This window comes from Schistocerca serialis, chromosome 2, assembly GCF_023864345.2.
Source record: "Schistocerca serialis cubense isolate TAMUIC-IGC-003099 chromosome 2, iqSchSeri2.2, whole genome shotgun sequence".
NCBI classification, from domain to species: Eukaryota; Metazoa; Arthropoda; class Insecta; order Orthoptera; family Acrididae; genus Schistocerca; species Schistocerca serialis.
Window position 1 is genome coordinate 171528145 of NC_064639.1, and position 17329 is coordinate 171545473.

Here is a 17329-nt window from a genome sequence, read left to right on the forward strand (position 1 = left end):
AAAGCTATGAGACTGAAGCACAGCAAAAAATAACATAGGTTCTATAAAAGCGATTACACGCGTAGATTGACCTCCGACATGCCATCCAGGACGAATTCCGAAAACAGCTGACTGAAGCACAGCTGTGTCTCCTCTTGAAAGTCGCGGATAACGCAAAGAGATAGATGTACTATTTCTTGACTTCCTAAAAGCATTTTATGTTGTACCAAAGCAACGTTTGTTAATGAAAGTTCGATTACATAGTCTTTCAAACGAAATTTGTGATTTGATCGAGGATTTCTTAGAAAGGAGAACGCAGCTCATTATCTTGGATGGAGTCATTGGAAGATGTAGAAATAACATCTGTTGTGCCTCGGCAAAGTGTGTTGGGACCCTTGATGTTCATGTTGTATATTAACTGCCTGCCACAATAGTAACCTTGAACATTTTGCAGATGTAGTTAACTGTAATGAAGTATTGTCTGACGAAAACTGCACAAATACGAAGTCACATCCGGCTTAGTTTTCAAAGTTGTACAAAGAGTAACAACAAGCTAAAAAATTAAATATGTGCAGTAGTTCAAGCCACCGTAAACTTGTGCACTTCATAGAATACAGAAGAGTAGAATCCTTTGACTACAATGCCAATGATTCACAATTGGAACCGGTGAAATACCTGGGTGTAATAATCTGTAGCGATATTAAATAGAATAATCATATAGGGTCAACAGTAGGGGAGAAAATAGTACACTTCGTTCACCATCTGAGCACACAAAATGCAGACACTTTAAAACGGAAATTGTTTACAAAATATTCGTGCGAACCATCCTAGAATACCGTCCAAGAGCGTGGTGCCCATATCAAAGAGGGTTAACAGCGAATACTGAACGACTGGAGACAGTTTTGTTGACCCATGGGAGACTGCCACGGAAATACTGCAAAACTTATAAAGTGGCAGACGTTTAAGGATACATACCGACTATCTCGAGACAGCTTGCTTATAAAATTTAAAAAACCAGTGTCAAGCGAGGCATCTAGGTATAACCGTGCCCGTTCCCTCCTCCCTCCACCTCAACGCCTGCCGCGACTTTATTAGAGATATTCTTCATCCCCCTATATGTCACTCCCGCATGGACCGCCAAGACAAGACTTCTGAACTAAATTCAGTTTCATCGAAGCGCAAAACACCTCATTTTATTGCACTTTTGTAATTATACCAACGATCGTTATTTTTGCTGAACTGTAAAGGATTATTTGCAATAAATTTCATAAGATTTACGTACTGTGATGCTGTAGTTAAAACATACGTCAGTGGATACCACTTCGTTCTGCAATAATACTTTCTGCCGAATGTGTGTTATCCTTGGCTATAACTCCATGACATTGTTGAATGAAAATAAGCAAAGTATACTGTGTTACTGATTGACCTCTGTTTCTCTCTCACAGCGTGGCCAAGGTGTAGGAAAAAAAAATAAGACAGCAGCAACAAAAATCATCCTTAGTTGATGACGTACATTTACGTTATACTCTACACGTGGATCCTTACTGAAAGTTTCATTGTTGCAAGTACAATTGTTGGTAGAACTGTTCTACCTTAGATCACTGTGACAAACTTGTAGAACTGACACTTAACACAAATTAGTTCTTCTTCGCAGTACTAATAGTAAGTAGTCTAATTTTAGCCGTCACACCTCATTGTGGATCTATTCAGTTATGCATTCACAATCTTCAATTAACTAACAACAATCATTTGTTTGGTCGTAAAATTCATGCCCGTGAGAGTATTAACTGTAATCATCCTATGTACATAAATTTTATAAAATAACCAATGTAACACCAGATTTATTATAGCCTTACACTGAGAGTGAAGAATGAATAAGTAACTAAAAATAAAAATGTTTGACCCCGACGTGATTTGAACACGCAACCTTCTGATCTGGAGTCAGACGCGCTACCGTTGCGCCACGGAGTCATATACTCGTTTTCACCTTAGCACAAGCACTTAAATATATTCAACGCGTGTATCTTATTTCCGGTTGAAATTTCTTTTATTAATATTTTATAACATATTTCAGTGTGCGTCTCCTTAAAGCTTTTCATAGTTAATGTACAATATATCTGCACAATACGCATCAACGGATACAAATGTCTCTATTTCACATGTCCATGTCTAAGAATTTATCCCGCATTTATAGCCAGTTATTTGTGAAGAATAATTTGTTAACAAGGTGCGAATTTTGGCAACGAAGGATTCTAGAAATGGCTGAATCAATCACAAAGCACAGTCCACACGACGTAATGGCGTGAAGGGCATACGTAGCAAGTCAATCAGTTGCAATTTCGCATTAACATTCTTTGGTGTCCTCAAGTCAAACGCTCTTCCAACCTAACCCTCACTATATGTCAGATCAAACAGCACAATCAAGATTAGATGAGAAAAGGAGGGGAAGTTGGCGCGAGTGTTGTCACAACTGAGCGCTGTATTCAACATCCTGGGGTTTCCACAGACAAATTCAATATTCGTGCTAACATTTAAACATTTTGCAACCCCACTGACACTGGAAAATTCAAAACCAGTTCAATTCGCGTTTACATAATAGCACATTCATATTCGAGGTGATTGCTCTTACCTTACTGGTGTGTTGATCACCAAAGAAGACACTCTGCAGGATGGGTGACGGGAGCACCTGAATCGACAGAAATAGAATAAACTCGAGTGATATTGAATAAGCACTACCTGTTCGTTATCATGATTAGTTAGCGGACAGCACTGTTTTATTGCGTCTAAAATGACAGTAAGACGTCAAATTCTATTCCACATAAATTTCAACAACCGTTAACAATACTATTCTGCTGCCAAAGTACACACAATAAACACACTGTTGTCAGCTTGCTTCAGTTGGCAGAAACTAAAAGGCGGTCAGTACCCATCGAATTCACTCAACAGACCAAAGTTATCTTACCTAGCTCGTTCTTAGAAGCTTTTTTAAGAAGTCGACTTATCACAATGAGCGGTGGCATTTAAACAGTCATTCTTCCAGCGCACCATATTTGACTGGAACGGGAAGAAACCGAAATATCTGGTACCATGCAATGCACCGTCGGCCGTTCGCTCCACAGTGGTTTGCAGAGTACGTACGTATGTATGTAGATGTCGGTAGTAAATATGGCTTTTTGTAACGTGTCTCGTATAACTCTTTTCTCAATTAAATTGGTTAACAGAACATGTAGTACACATACTTTCTGTTCCCACTCCGAACGACTCTCGCTTTAAAGCAGCTTGTCACGTTTCTCGTTTTAATGTAGCTTGTGAGCGTGAATGTCTTTAGATTAACTCACGCGGCTGACATAGCAGAGATCTCATGGAGTTGTTGACGGATGGTTGTGCTAAAATCATGCCTTTGGTGAGAATGTATCCGTTTGTTGAGATAGACAACGTTCTTGTTCCATCGCGAACAATGTATTGTTCATCTATCTCTGAATGCCCGAGCAAGTTTTGCTGTGGTGTAATGATTCTGTATAATAATTATTATTATTTATTCATTTCTATCGACTGAAAACAGTCTGTGGTAGTAACTGAATGAAAACAGTCGACACAGTCGGTTGTAATTATGCATACTGACTGAATTATTCATTCTTTCTATTGAAGTGAAACCAGTCTGTAGTTTTTCTGGCGATTGAATCATGTATTCGTATCTTCAACTGAAATCACGCTTTAATGTTCTGACTGACTGAGCTACACTCATTCATTCTTCTAAGTAAAAGCAGTCTGTGGTACTCAGATTAGTTGAACCAAAGCAGTGGTATACAACCGACGTACGCATACCCCCGTAATGGTAGCCCTATCGCCAATGATACGTGAAGATATCGCAGAGGGTACGCCAGAGGTAAAATAAAGATTATACATTTTCATTTAATTATGTACTGAATGGACTAATTCTTCTTATCATAACTGAAAACTGAGTAATATATTGTTGTGAACTACGTTATTCTAGGGTAATTAACACGTAAGAAACTAAGCTGATGTAATGTTGGTACGAAGTAGACCATAAAAATCAATTAGGGCAGTGATCGGGCCGCATGCGCGAATCAAGTATGCAAGCGGCCCACGATTCTAGGCCGTATTTTATAATGATATGCACCTAACAACTAACAGCCGAATAAAAAAAAAGTCAATTAACGTTAACAACGTCTTAAGAGTGTAGTTTTCCGCCGGCCGCGGTGGTCTTGCGGTTAAGGCGCTCAGTTCGGAACTGCGCGACTGCTACGGTCGCAGGTTCGAATCCTGCCTCGGGCATGGATGTGTGTGATGTCCTTAGGTTAGTTAGGTTTAAGTAGTTCTACGTTCTGGGGGAATGATGACCACAGATGTTAAGTCCCATAGTGCTCAGAACCATTTGTAGTTTTCGTGCTCAGTAACAAACACAAATAGAGAAAGACAGTAATATTTTACGATGTACTTAATTTTCATTGACGCTGGTGAATTCTGCCGCGAACTAAGTTGGTCAGTGGCAGAGGGTAAAGTAGTGGCCACTGAGTGGTTACAGGATGTTCGTCTTCCAGTATCGACAACTCACGACTTACGCGACACATACTGGTCTACTGCTATGGTGTATATTTTAACACGGAAGTAATATGGATTGGTCAATGTGCTTCACACACACAGTCACCTGCAAACGCGGTATTTGTTTGTAGCAATGATCATGTCAATATATCAACTCTGTTGTGACACAATTGAGAGAAGAAAAAATACAGTTAAAACATTAGTAAGCATTTCTAATCGCGTCTCCTATTGCAAAATACATTTAGATACAGGTACAATTACTGTTATAATCAGTTAATAATCAGCTCATACAGATTACACAACACGTCATCATGCGATTACAGTGTTGCTGCGTTGCGTGTGGCGGCAATCTGAGCAGAGAACGGTAGACATGAAATGTTCCGAATAGGGCCGACTTTTAATGGTGAGCATCTGAGGGCAGGCAGCAAATATCACGCCCTTATTCTAGCTACCTTACTGAGGGCTCATAACGCACTGATATGTTGCTACAAAAACCAATCACAGCTAGAAACTTGTACATAATGTGAACGAAATAATTTATAATCAACGACGGTAAAATACTCTCTACTAAAGTTGAGTGAAAGTCAAAATCCGCAACGGCAGTTTATTGTTTTTTCTCTGTATGACGACCGTTTTCATACCCTGGAGGTATATCTTTAGGTCATGTAAAACTAGTACTTCGTGTGCCACGAATAACAAGGTACAAGTGCGCATAAAAAGATGTCACTCCTCGATAGAACTTTGGATGAAACGGCGGATGGACATCCGATTCGAACCATGCATGATGGAGATGTATTACAGATCATGCACCTACATCTACATCCATACTCCTCAAGCCACCTGACAGTGTGTGGAGCAGGGTACCTTGAGTACCTCTATCGGTTCTCCCTTCTATTCCAGTCTCGTATTGTTCGTGGAAAGAAAGATTGTCAGTATGCCTCTGTGTGGTCTCTAATCTCTCTGATTGTATCCTCATATTCTCTTCGCGAGATATACGTAGGAGGCAGCAATATACTCCTTGACTCCTCGGTGAAGGTATGTCCTCGAAGCTTCAACAAAAGCCCGTACAGAGCTACTGAGCGTCCCTCTTGCAGAGTCTTCCACTGGAGTTTATCTATCATCTCCGTAACGCTTTCGCGATTACTAAATGATCCTGTAATGAAGCGCGCAGCTCTCCGTTGGATCTTCTCTATCTCTTCTATCAACCCTATCTGGTACGGATCCCACACCGGTGAGCAGTATTCAAGCAGTGGGCGAACAAGTGTAGTGTAACCTACTTCCTTTGTTTTCGGATTGCATTTCCTTAGGATTCTTCCAATGAATCTCAGTCTGGCGTCTGCTTTCCCGATGGCCATTCCATTTTAAATCACTCGTAGTGTCTACTCCCAGATAATTTATGGAATTAACTACTTCCAGTTCCTGACCTGCTATATTGTAGCTAAATGATGAAGGATCTTTCTTTCTGTGTATTCGCAGCGCATTACACTTGTCTACATTGCGATTCGATTGCCATTCCCTGCACCATGCGTCAATTCGTTGCAGATCCACCTTCATTTCAGTACAATTTTCCATTGTTACAACCTCTCGATATACTACAGCATCATCCGCAAAAAGCCTCAGTGAACTTCCGATGTTATCCACAAGGTCATTTATATATGTTGTGAATAGCAACGGTCCTACGACAATCCCCTGCGGCACAGCTGAAATCACTCTTAGGGGACTGATGACCTCAGATGTTACGTCCCATAGTGCTCAGAGCCATTTGAAATCACTCTTACTTCGGAAGACTTCTCTCCATTGAGAATATGCTGCGTTCTGTTATCTAGGAACTCACGAATCCAATCACAAAATTGGTCTGATAGTCCATATGCTCTGATTGCTCTGATTGTTGCCAGCATCATATTTAAAGTACCAGGGAAGCAGGTTGCTAGCCTTACTTGCCCCGAGTCCCATTGGGTTTTACCCCTAACGGCTGAGGGACTAACCGGTGGATTTGGTAGTCTTTGCCGTATGAGCACAAAGGTGACCACGACTCAGAATAAGTCCGAGATGCCCAGCCTTATTCCAAAGTAACTGGTATCCCGACTGTTGGGACCACTTACTTGGCCACTCATACGTTGCCCGTGGTTCATGAACTAGGACATGACTACAGGAACCCACACCATGAACCCAGGTAGACAGAGAAAGTTATGTTGAAGAAAGAAACAAAGCCAAACAGATAATTGCAGCATCCAAGAAGAAATCGTGGGAAGACTTTGGAAACAGGTTGGAGACTATGGGTCAAGCTGCTGGAAAACCATTCTGGAGCGTAATTAGCAGTCTTCGAAAGGGAGGTAAGAAGGAAATGACAAGTATTTTGGACAGGTCAGGAAAACTGCTGGTGAATCCTGTGGATGCCTTGGGCAGATGGAGGGAATATTTTGAAGAGTTGCTCAATGTAGGTGAAAATGCGATCAGTAATGTTTCAGATTTCGAGGTAGAATGGGATAGGAATGATGATGGAAATAGGATCACATTTGAGGAAGTGGAAAAAATGGTCAATAGATTGCAGTGCAATAAAGCGGCTGGGGTGGATGAAATTAAGTCGGAACTCATCAAATACAGTGGAATGTCAGGTCTTAAATGGCTACACAGGATAATTGAAATGGCCTGGGAGTCGGGACAGGTTCCATCAGACTGGACAAAAGCAGTAATCACACCAATCTTTAAACATGGAAACAGAAAAGATTGTAACAACTACAGAGGTATCTCTTTAATCAGCGTTGTGGGTAAAATCTTCTCAGGTATTGTTGAAAGGAAAGTGCGAGTATTAGTTGAGGACCAATTGGATGAAAATCAGTGTGGGTTTAGGCCTCTTAGAGGCTGTCAGGACCAGATCTTTAGCTTACGGCAAATAATGGAGAAGTGTTATGAGTGGAACAGGGAATTGTATCTATGCTTTATAGATCTAGAAAAGGCATATGACCGGGTTCCTAGGAGGAAGTTATTGTCTGTTCTACAAGATTATGGAATAGGAGGCAAACTTTTGCAAGCAATTAAAGGTCTTTACATGGATAGTCAGGCAGCAGTTAGAGTTGACGGTAAATTGAGTTCATGGTTCAGAGTAGTTTCAGGGGTAAGACAAGGCTGCAACCTGTCTCCACTGTTGTTCATATTATTTATGGATCATATGTTGAAAACAATAGACTGGCTGGGTGAGATTAAGATATGTGAACACAAAATAAGCAGTCTTGCATATGCGGATGACTTAGTTGTGATGGCAGATTCGATTGAAAGTTTGCAAAGTAATATTTCAGAGCTAGATCAGAAATGTAAGGACTATGGTATGAAGATTAGCATCTCCAAAACGAAAGTAATGTCAGTGGGAAAGAAATATAAACGGAGTGAGTGCCAAATAGGAGGAACAAAGTTAGAACAGGTGGACGGTTTTAAGTACTTAGGATGCATATTCTCACAGGATGGCAACTTAGTGAAGGAACTGGAAGCGAGGTGTAGCAAAGCTAATGCAGTGAGCGCTCAGCTACGATCTACTCTCTTCTGCAAGAAGGAAGTCAGTACCAAGACTAAGTTATCTGTGCACCGTTCAATCTTTCGACCAACTTTGTTGTATGGGAGCGAAAGCTGGGTGGATTCAGGTTATCTTATCAACAAGGTTGAGGTTACGGATATGAAAGTAGCTAGGATGATTGTAGGTACTAGTAGATGGGAACAATGGCAGGAGGGTGTCCACAATGAGGAAATCAAAGAAAAACTGGGAATGAACTCTATAGATGTAGCAGTCAGGGCGAACAGGCTTAGATGGTGGGGTCATGTTACACGCATGGGAGAAGCAAGGTTACCCAAGAGACTCATGGATTCAGCAGTAGAGGGTAAGAGGAGTCGGGGCAGACCGAGGAGAAGGTACCTGGATTCGGTTAAGAATGATTTTGAAGTAATAGGTTTAACATCAGAAGAGGCACCAATGTTAGCACTGAATAGGGTATCATGGAGGAACTGTATAAGGGGGGCTATGCTCCAGACTGAACGCTGAAAGGCATAATCAGTCTTGAATGATGATGATGATGATGATGATGAAGATGAGTCCATATGCTCTTACTTTGTTCATTAAACGACTGTGGAGAACTGTATCAAATGCTTTGCGGAAGTCAAGAAACACGGCATCTACCTGGGAACCCGTGTTTATGGCCCTCCGAGTCTCGTGTACGAATACTGGGAGCTGGGTTTCACACGATCGTCTTTTTCGAAACCCATGCTGATTCCTACAGAGTAGATTTCTAGTCTCCAGAAAAGTCATTATACTCGAACATAATACGTGTTCCAAAATTCTACAACTGATCGACGTTATGTCTATAGTTCTGCACATCTGTTCGACGTCCCTTCTTGAAAACGGGGATGACCTGTGCCCTTTTCCAATCCTTTGGAACGCTACGCTCTTTTAGAGACCTACGGTACACCGCTGCAAGAAGGGGAGCAAGTTCGTTCGCGTACTCTGTGTGTAATCGAACTGGTATCCCATCAGGTCCAGCGGCCTTTCCTCTTTTGAGTGATTTTAATTGTTTCTTATCCCTCCGTCATCTATTTCGATATCTACCATCTTGTCATCCGTGCGACAATCTAGAGAAGGAACTGCAGTGCAGTCTTTCTCTGTGAAACAGCTTTGGAAAAAGACATTTAGTATTTCGTACTTTAGTCTGTCATCCTCTGTTTCAGTACCATTTTGGTCACTGAGTGTCTGGACATTTTGTTTTGATGCACCTATCGCTTAAGACCAAAATTTGTTAGGATTTTCTGCCAGGTCAGTACATAGAACTTTACTTTCGAATTCGTTGAACGCCTCTCGCACAGCCCTCCTCACCCTACATTTCGCTTCGTGTAATTTTTGTTTGTCTGCAAGGCTTTGGCTATGTTCATGTTTGCTGTGGAGCTCCCTTTGCTTCCGCAGCAGTTTTCTAACTCAGTTGTTGTAACACGGTGGCTCTTTTCCATCTCTTACGATCTTGCTTGCAGGGTTCGGAAGGAAGGAAGGGAGATTGGGTTTAACGTCCCGTCGACATCGAGGTTATTAGAGACGGAGCACAAGCTCGGATTGTGTCACGGATGAGATAGGTAATCGGCCGTACCCTTTCGAAGGACCCATCCCGGCATTTACCTGGAACGGTTTAGGAAAATTACGGAAAACCTAAATCTGCATGGTCGGACGCGGATTTAAACCGTCGTCCTCCCAAAGCGAGTCCAGTGTGCTAACCACGACGCCGCCTCGCTTGGTATGGATTGTTCAGATCGGATTCGATCTGCCGTTTCATCCAAGGTTCCATCAAGGAGTGACAAGTTTTTATGCGCACTTGTACCTTGGAATTCGTGGCACATTGGGTATTAAGTAGACTTGACGATATATCTACGGGGTATGAAAACGGTCGCCATACAGTGAAAACACAATAAACAACTACTGCGGATTTGGACTTCCACTCAACTTTAATATAGACTATTTTACCATCTCTGATTTACATATTATGATTTACGTTGGATACCAAAGAAATAACAATAGTACCTATGCGGCCTGTGGTGTCGCCCCGCAATATCAGTATTGGCTCTTGTCATTTCCATAATAATAAAATAAGCAAATCTGAGAGTTGTAGGTGAATGTGCTCGTAAATGGGCTTGAGTCCTGAAACATGTCGCACTTAACGTCAGAATAAAACAGCATTCTACAGCCGAGATGAGACACTTGTTTTACATATTAACGGCACGGCCACAGTGGCAACACTTAAATGGACCCTATATGGAGATGTCGACGCTGCGAAATGTAGAATGGTGACCCCTCTCCTTCGTTAAATCCCTAGGGGAAAGAGATGCTTCGCGAAGCTCCAACAGTCAAGAATTTTTCTCAGCACTTGTTCTTACCCGTACTCGGATATTGCCCCCGGGGGCGCCGTGCGCTGGTGAACACAAGTGAGGCAGAGCTTAAAATACTCGCGCTTCCGGTACACATCGCGGCGTTCAGCAGGGAGAGGCCGACTGCTCGCGTCAGTAGGTGTGTGCTCAGAATACTGCATACACTAAGCAAATCTAAGAACTTAAAACCACACGGGGTTCAGAGAATCTGTGGGCATGACATGACCACGCATCTGTACAGAGAAGATCAAATCCATATTAAGAGAAGTTATTTATTTGTTCATTAAACTTGATGACGTCAGAGCCTGAACGTCCTCAATTACATCGAACCAGGGTTTCACACACACACAGTATTTTTTACATCATAGTTACATAAGACATAACAATGACAACAACAGTAGCAGTAGTGATAGCGGCATCTACAAAATGTACCTACAGATGGGCAAAAGAGTTTTTATGACACAGCGAATTCTGAGATAGAGAAATTTAAGTACAATGCACCAGCTAAGAGCCCTTAATACGCAGTTTTATTCTATTGCAATGATAAATAAATTGAGTTGTAGCATGGCTCTTTCGTGTAACCGTTATGTCACTGCAATTTAGCCTTTCGAATGAATCACAACGCTAGTTGCATAAAGGAAGGGTCACTTTGTTAGCTAGCTCTCAATTATTTTTTAAAGCTCTCTTCCCCCCCCCCCCCCCCTTTATCTCTCAGCTGGCCATTGTTAGAAAAATTGAATGCTCGTCTGCGATTTATTTTCCACACACGGGCAATAAACAATGTTTCTGTTCAGTACTGATAATTTCTCATAGCATAAAACGCTTTTCGTATTTCTGGCAAGCATTCAATCGCCAATCACTCTGTATGTCATGTGTTGTTGTGGTCTTCAGTCCTGAGACTGGTTTGATGCAGCTCTCCATGCTACTCTATCCTGTGCAAGTATCTTCATCCCCGAGTAACTACTGCAACCTACATCCTTCTGAATCTGCTTAGTGTATTCATCTCTTGGTCTCCCTCTACGATTTTTACCCTCCACGCTTCCCACCAAAACTAAATTGGTGATCCGTTGATGCCTCCGAATGTGTCCTACCAACCGATACCTTCTTTTAGTCAGCTTGTGCTAAAAATTCTTCTTCTTCCCAATTTATTCAGCACCTCTAATCTTCAGCATTCTTCTCTAGCACCAGATTTCGAAAGCTATTCTCTTCTTGTCTAAACTACTTATTGTCCATGTTTCGCTTCCGTCCATGGCCACACTCCATACAAATACTTTCATTTGTTTTGTTGATGTTCATCTTATATTCTCCTTTCAAGACACTGTCCATTCCGTTCAACTACTCTTCCAGGTCCTTAGCTATCTCTGACGTAATTACAGTGTCATTGGCACACCTCAAAGTTTTTATTTCTTCTCCGTGGATTTTAATTCCTACTCCATATTTTTCTTTTGTTTCCTTCTGCTTGCTCAATATACAGAATGAATAACGCTCAATATACAGATTGAATAACATCGGGGATACGCTACAACCCTGTCTCACTCTCTTTTCAATCAATGCTTCCCTTTTATGCCCCTCAACTCTTTATAACTGCCATCTAATTCTGTACAAACTGTAAATAGCCTTTCGCTCCCGTACTTTAACCCCTGTTACCTTTAGAATTTGAAGGACAGTATTCAATCACCATTGTCAAGAGCTTTCTCTAAGTCTATAAATGCTAGAAACGTAGGTTTGACTTTCCTTAACCTACCTTCCAAGATAAGTCGTAGGGTCAGTATTGTCTCGCGTGTTCCAACATTTCTACGGAATCCAAACTGATCCTCCCCGAGGTTGCCTTCTACCAATTTTCCATTACTCTGTAAAGAATTCGTGTTAATATTTTGCAGCCATTACTTATTAAACTGACAGTTCGGTATTTTTCACATCTGTCGACAACTGTTTTATTTGGGATTGGAATTATTATATTCTTCTTGAAATCTGAGGGTATTTCACCTGTATCATACATTTTGCTCACCAGATGGTAAAGTTTTGTCTTGGCTGGCTCTCCCAAGACTATCAGTCGTTCTAATGGAATGTCGTCTACTCCTGGGGCCTTTTTTTGTCTTACGTCTTTCTGTGCTCTGTCAAATTCTTCACGCAGTATCGTACGTCCCATTTCACCTTCATCTATGTCCTCTTCCATTTCCATAATATTGTCCTCAAGTACATCGCCCTTGTATAGACCCTCTATATGCTCGTTCCACCTTTCTGCCTTTCCTTCTTTGCTTAGGACTGGTTTTCAGTCTCCGCTCTTGATATTGATACGGGTGTTTCTCTTTTCTCCAAAGGTGTCTTTGATTTTCCTGTAGGCAGTATTTATCTTACTCCTAGTAATATATGCCTCTACATCCTTACATTTGTCCTCTAGCCATCCTTGCTTAGCCATTATGCACTTCCTGTCGATCTCATTTTTGAGACGTTTGTATTCCTCTTCGCTTGCTTCATTTACTGCATTTTTTTTATTTTCTCCTTTCATCAATTAAATTCAATGTATCTTTGTTACCCAAGGAATTCTACTAGCCGTCGTCTTTTTACCTACTTGATCCTCTGCTGCCTTCACTATTTTTCATCTCTCAAAGCTATCCATTCTTGAAACTTCCTGGCAGATAAAAACTGACCGAGACTCGAACTCGCGACCTTTGCCTTTCGCGGGCAAGTGCTCTACCATCTGAGCTACCGAAGCACGACTCACGCCCGGTACTCAGAGCTTTACTTCTGCCAGTATCTCGTCTCCTACCTTCCATTCTTCTTAGTTATTTATTTCCCCCGTTCTTGTCAATCGTTCCCTAATGCTCCCTGAAACTCTCTACAACCTCTGGCTCTTTCAGTTTATCCAGGTCCCATCTCCTTAAATTCCCATCTTCTTGCAGTTTCTTCAGTTTTAATCTACAGTTCATAACCAATAGCTTGTGGTCAGAGTCCACATCAGCCCCTGGGAATGCCTTACAATTTAAAACATGGTTCCTAAATCTGTCTTTCCATTATATAATCTATTTGAAATTTTCTATTGTCTCCAGACCTCTTCCACGTATTCTTTCATGATTCTTAACCCAAGTGTTACCTATGAGTACGTTACGCTCCTTGCAAAATTCTACCAGGCGGCTTCCTCTTTCATTCCTTACCCCCAGTCCATATTCACCTACTACTTTCCCTTCTCTCCCTTCCCTGCTATTCAATTCCAGTCCCCCATGACTATTAAAGTTTCGTCTCCTTAACTAACTGAATAATTTCTTTTATCTCAACACCATGAAGGAGTTATGCGAGATAAACGAAAGTTGGTAGGTGTGTTTCTACATCTGACCTCAAACTTGGCGCCAGTTGCATAAGAGTGGCGATAGTAGCGTCACTATGAGGATACAGATCAGGCTTGCTTTAAATACGCGCTATAACGGTCGTGAGTGATGGTTCCGTCTGAGATTGGACGCGGTGAGCTGATGTTAGCCAAGAATGCCTTTAAGATGAGAAAGACGTTATTATCAACACTTCACTGAGTTCCTTCTGCTGTACTGCAGCAAATGTTAGGAATGTAGCCACTGCATATGACTGCTAGCAGCGGTGGTTACCGACATGTACTGTAGCCATAAGACCGGGCTCCGGACGGCCACATGGTACTTCCGAGAGGGAAGACCATCGTGTTCAGCGAATGGCTCCCGCACATCGCAGTTGGCACCAGTGACACAACGAACTGTTACAAATCGGTTACTTCAAGGGCAGCTCCGAACCAGACGCCCTGTAGCGACTTCAGTGGTGTTGAGCGAGAGCTCACTGGAGGGAAGGGCGGAGGTCTGTTGTGTTTTCTGATGAAAGCTGGTACTGCCTCGGTGCCAGTGATGAGCGCGTGTTGGTTAGATGAAGCCAGCTGAGGGCCTTCAACCAACCTGTCTGTGTGCTAGACATACTGGACCCACACCGGCAGTTATGGTCTGGGGTGCGATTTCGGAGTACAGCAGGCGCACCCTCGTGGTTATCTACGTCTACATCTACATCTACATCCATGCTCCGCAAGCCACCTGACGGTGTGTGACGGAGGGTACTTTGAGTACCTCTATCGGTTCTCCCTTCTATTCCAGTCTCGTATTGTTCGTGGAAAGAAAGATTGTCGGTATGCCTCTGTGTGGCCTCTAATCTCTCTGATTTTATCCTCATGGTCTCTTCGCGAGATATACGTAGGAGGGAGCAATATACTGCTTGACTCCTCGGTGAAGGTATGTTCTCGACACTTCAACAAAAGCCCGTACCGAGCTACTGCGCGTCTCTCTTGCAGAGTCTTCCACTGGAGTTTATCATCTCCGTAACGCTTTCGCAATCATCCTGTAACGAATCGCGCTGCTCTCCGTTGGATCTTTTCTATCAACTGTATCTGCTACGGATCCCACACTGGTGAGCAGTGGGAGAACAAGTGTACTGTAACCTACTTCCTTTGTTTTCGGATTGCATTTCCTCAGGATTCTTCCAATGAATCTCAGTCTTGCATCTGCTTTACCGATGATTAATTTTATATGGTCATTCCATTTAAATCACTGGTAATGCCTACTCCCAGATAATTTATGGAATTAACTGCTTCGCCGGCCAGTGTGGCCGAGCGGTTCTAGGCGCTTCAGTCCGGAACTGCTCGACCGCTATGGTCACAGGTTCGAATCCTGCCTCGGGCATGGATGTATGTTCTAGGGGACTGATGACCTCAGACGTTAAGTCCCATAGTGCTCAGAGCCATTTGAACCATTTAGCCAATTAACTGCTTCCAGTTGCTGACCTGCTACATTGTAGCTAAATGATAAAGGATCGCAGCACATTAGACTTGTCTACATTGAGATTCAATTGCCATTCCCTGCACCATACGTCAATTCGTTGCAGATCCTCCTGCACTTCAGAACAATTTTTCATTGTTAGAACCTCTCGATATACTACAGCATCATCCGCAAAAAGCCTCAGTGAACTTCTGATGTTATCCACAAGGTCATTTATATATATTGTGAATAGCAACGGTCCTACGACACTCCCCTGCGACACACCTGAAATCACACTTACTTCGGAAGACTTCTCTTCATTGACAATGACATGGCGCGTTCTGTTATCTAGGAACTCTTCAATCCAATCACACAATTGGTCTGATAGTCTATATGCTCTTACGTTGTTCATTTAACGACTGTGGAGAACTGTATCAAACGCCTTGCGGAAGTCTAGAAACACGGCATCTACCTCTCACGCACCCTGACTGCAAAATTGTACGTCAGTCTGGTGATTCGTCCCACATACTGCTGTTGTAACTCAACATGTTGTACGGAGTGTCGACTCGTTGGCCTGGGCTGCTCTATCACTATATACATTTCAAATCGGGCACATATGGTACATCAGTGGAAGACAACTCCAGTGTCATCCCCAAACACCGTTAACCGTCCTGTATTGACCGACCAAATGCAACTCGCACGGAACTCCGCGCCACAGACCGGCATCCGGTACCTGCACAAGACAAACCATGGAGATTTTCATGTTTGCTTTCAACATTCTGATGGTTACACCAGCATCACTGTACCTGCGTATCACATTTGCAATGCCTTATATCGCGCTTACGTTAATCTGTGAACTCGGCAGCGTTAATCAGTTAAGTATGTAACCTCGACAATTGAATTTCAGAAATTTCATTGCTATAAATTAATGATCTATTGGATTTTGGATTTGTTGTGTCAGTGTAGATACACTACTGGCCATTAAAATTGCTACAGCAAGAAGAAATGCAGATGATAAACGGGTATTCATTGGACAAACACATTATACTAGAACAACTGACATGTGCTTACATTTTCACGCAATTTGGATACATAGATCCTCAGAAATCAGTACCCAGAACAACCACTTCTGGCCGTAATAACGGCCTTGATACGCCTGGGCATTGAGTCAAACAGAGTTTGGATGGCGTGTACAGGTACAGCTGCCGATGCAGCTTCAACACCATACCACAGTTCATCAAGGGTAGTGACTGGCATATTGTGACGAGCCAGTTTCTCGGCCACCAGAGAGCACACGTTTTCAATTGGTGAGAGATCTGGAGAATGTGCTGGCGAGGGCAGCAGTCGAACATTTTCTGTTTCCGGAAAGGGCCGTACAGGATATGCGGTTGTGCATTATCCTGCTGAAATGTAGGGTTTCGCAGGGATCGAATGAAGGGTAGAACCACGGGTCGTAACACATCTGGAATGTAACGTCCACTGTTCAAAGTGCTGTCAGTGGGAACAAGAGGTGACCGAGACGTGTAACCAATGGCACCCCATACCATCACGCCGGGTGATACGCCAGTATGGCGATGACGAATACACGCTTCCAATGTGCGTTCACCGCGATGTCGCCAAACACGGATGCGACCATCATGATGCTGTAAACAGAACCTGGATTCATCCGAAAAAGTGACGTTTTGCCGTGCACCCAGGTTCGTCGTTGAGTACACAATCGCAGGCGCTCCTGTCTGTGATGCAGCGTCTAGGGTAACCGCAGCCACGGTCTCCTAGCTGATAGTCCATACTGCTGCAAAAGTCGTCGAACTGTTCGTGCAGATGGTTGTTGTCTTGCAAACGTCCCCATCTGTTGACTCAGTGATCGAGACGTGGCTGCAAGATCCGTTACAGCCATGCGGATAAGATGACTGTCATCTCGACTGCTAGTGCTACGAGGCCGTTGGGATCCAGCACGGCGTTCCGTATTACCCTCCTGGACCCACGGATTCCATATTCTGCTAACAGTCATTGGATCTCGACCAACACGAGCAGCAATGTCGCGATACGATAAACCGCAATCGCGATAGGCTAGAATCCGACCTTTATCAAAGTCGGAAACGTGGTGGTACGCATTTCTCCTCCTTACACGAGGC

General features: G+C 42.8%; 1 protein-coding gene and 1 non-coding gene across 5 annotated transcripts in view; both read right to left on the reverse strand.

Moving 5' to 3' along the window:
• The window catches only part of LOC126456883 (prolyl 4-hydroxylase subunit alpha-2), a 334176-nt gene that overhangs the window by 67577 nt on the left and 249270 nt on the right, over window positions 1-17329 (reverse strand). For 3 of the 4 annotated variants that reach the window (XM_050092707.1, XM_050092706.1, XM_050092708.1), the window contains one exon: window positions 2609-2665. The exons of the other annotated variant lie outside the window; for it this stretch is intronic. The gene's annotated coding sequence lies outside the window, so the exon portion shown is untranslated. The remainder of the gene's footprint in view (window positions 1-2608; window positions 2666-17329) is intronic. 4 annotated transcript variants of the gene reach the window in all.
• Window positions 1879-1950, reverse strand: Trnaw-cca (transfer RNA tryptophan (anticodon CCA)). The gene has a single exon. It is a non-coding gene; the product is annotated as a tRNA-Trp (tRNA).